The sequence below is a fragment of the Tuber melanosporum genome (assembly GCF_000151645.1).
Source record: "Tuber melanosporum whole genome shotgun sequence assembly, scaffold_239, strain Mel28".
NCBI classification, from domain to species: Eukaryota; Fungi; Ascomycota; class Pezizomycetes; order Pezizales; family Tuberaceae; genus Tuber; species Tuber melanosporum.
Window position 1 is genome coordinate 102839 of NW_003298907.1, and position 2767 is coordinate 105605.

Here is a 2767-nt window from a genome sequence, read left to right on the forward strand (position 1 = left end):
ATTTTGTTTACATTATAAGCTCATACTATATATGAGCTCTTGTATTCTACTCATAAATGTATAATATACAAAATAAAAACAGAAAAGAAAAAATGCTGCCCATCACTACTCAGATTCATTTCTGTTTCAATTACAGTAAAAGAAAAAACCATCCCTTATCTTTTCCCAAGATATTCTCTCATTTACTGAAAACCTTTTCTTATCTCCTCAACTTGATTTCTCTTTATAGCCATTGTTGGATCAGAATCAAGAGATTCTGATTTAACAAAGGCTACAAATAAGAGGCAAGAGGTAGGCAAAGATGCCACCCTTTCTCCTCAGAGGTCCAAGACACCACCTATCATGAGATCTGTTCTCTTTAATAACCTGTCTACCCTATCACTCATCTTTGAGTCTCCATCGCCTCGCAACCCCTTCATACTCAAGTGACAGAGAAGGGATACTATCTTATACCTTCAATTCATTCCTGATATTTACAAACAAGGCACATCTCCAGACACCAGCTACATCCAGCATCTTTTCATTGACATGGTAGTAGACTTAGACTTTCAGAAACTAGACTCCTAACTATACATTATTATCTTCTGCAGAATGCTGTAACATATACACAATAACCACTAAAAGGTAGTTGATGGGTGCTAAGAGTAAGTCACCAGACTTACAGACAAGATGAGAGTTTATAAGAACATCTTTTTTGCAATGTAAGTATCAGTGCCAGTACTCACTACCAAGCTTACAACTACAGTCCCCTTACCTACCAATCCCAAATCTACCTTCTACCCTTCCATCCTACCAAGTTTCCTCCACTGCCCTCCACCTTCCCTAGTTGGTATTCCTATATGGACTACCATAGTCAGGACAGGCAAGAGGAAGACATCCAAACCTAAGCTGATCCTTGTGGCCAAACTCTTACATTCTGTCACAGCTAGGATACCTAAAAATAGCATTACCATGAGGAAGAGGAAGCTTATCATCATGTGAAATAGTGCTTCTCTCTCTGCCTCTATAGTGGAGCTCCATGATCACAATAACAAAGCTCTTTAAGCTAACCTTGTCTAAACAGTCACACCCTCTTGTAACAGTGTCCACCTCGCCATCATGGAAATTGTCCAGGCCATAACCTCAAATAGTCGAGTCACTGCATTCATCCACCTCATCCCTGGTAATACCGGTGTCTACTTAGACACTACTATCACCTAACGAGTTGTACATAAATACCTAATTCTCAATCTCTTACTACTATTATCATCAAACTCACCACCTTCAATTTTGGACTTGCACTTACTCACTAACCTAGCTGTCTCACCTATGATGACACAAGGTATGGCAAACCTACTTTCTCCATTGTTATCTCCATCACAGGTCTTAAGGCTTTCCCCTTTGTTGACAAGAGATTGGCTGCCATTTACGTCATATTTTGAACTGAATATCAGTTACGCTTCAACTCTACACTCAATCTTTCAATAACCACAGCATTGAATACCATAACCACAAGTATAGTTCACGACCTGCTCACTAGTGGTGTACATTTGCTCATACAACAGGAGACGATACTTATCCTACACATGATTGTTGCATCCTCGACCATCTCTGCAACCACTCTTCGTCGATCTCTATTAACCGTAATGGCGCTCAAGAGTCCCACTTTCTTGCCTGTCATGCTCACTCCCAACACTCAGAACCTATTCTGGAATATTGTGGAAAATAATAATATTGTAGATTTGGTGCATCCGCAGGTCCTAGGCCTGCTCCTTATCCCCTTTACACAGTTCTCAGGCTACTTCTTTCTTCACATCCTTGGCCAAATAATGGGAACTCTTGCAATTATTTTATTCTTCTGACCCCAAATAATGGAGTACTATTATTGGATACTTTTTCTTTTATTGTGAGTTACACCATCAGTTCCTACAAGTGATTTTCTCCCACACTACACAATGAGGAGGACTTGAAGCTCATGATTTACTTTGTTTGTTTGTTTAGGCTAAGGTTTTATTTTCACCATAGCTTATGCTATATGGGAGTTCTTGTACCTGAGTAGCAAAAACATGATATAAAAAAAAGGTGCCAACCCCTACTCTGTATTGACAAGCACTCAACTCCTATGAGTTTGGCATGTCTTCCTCTGCATTGGGTTCAATGACCACGTATTGCTGACCAGACTACTCTATTGTATTCAGACTTTCTGTAGCTGCAGTGCTTTAGGTGCTTCATCTTATATGTTTTCTAAGGAGTAAAAGCTCTCGACATCGTAGTCATGACAGTGGCTAACTATTCAGTTGGTTACAAGTCTAACCAACTAATCAACTCTCTATCAATATATACTTTGTCACTTATGCATCTAATTCAGTCCAATGAACTTATATTGAAGTCTACTTTAATTTATCATGTCCCGACAACTGACAGCATAGTCCATACAATGGACTTCTTTCTAGACTTGTTTTGATTGTTACTTGCTGAGCAATCCTAGCTATGGCTAATCTCACTACTCTATGGTGTCTGATTTTTATAGTTCTTAACAACTGTTTAATGACAACTACAGGGAGATGGCATAGGTTCCTTGTTACCATAATAGAGGTTGGATGGTGGGCTGTAAAGAATATCTTTGTATAAATGCAGGCCTGAGTTATACCCTCCTCTCTATCTCAAGAGAGTAGTTCTTATCCTATTCAACCACTTTCAGTAGACCTCAGACTACTTCTACTTGACTTATATTACCACTCAAGTAGTTTAGCCCCATATACATGATGCAACTTGAGGACCATATCCT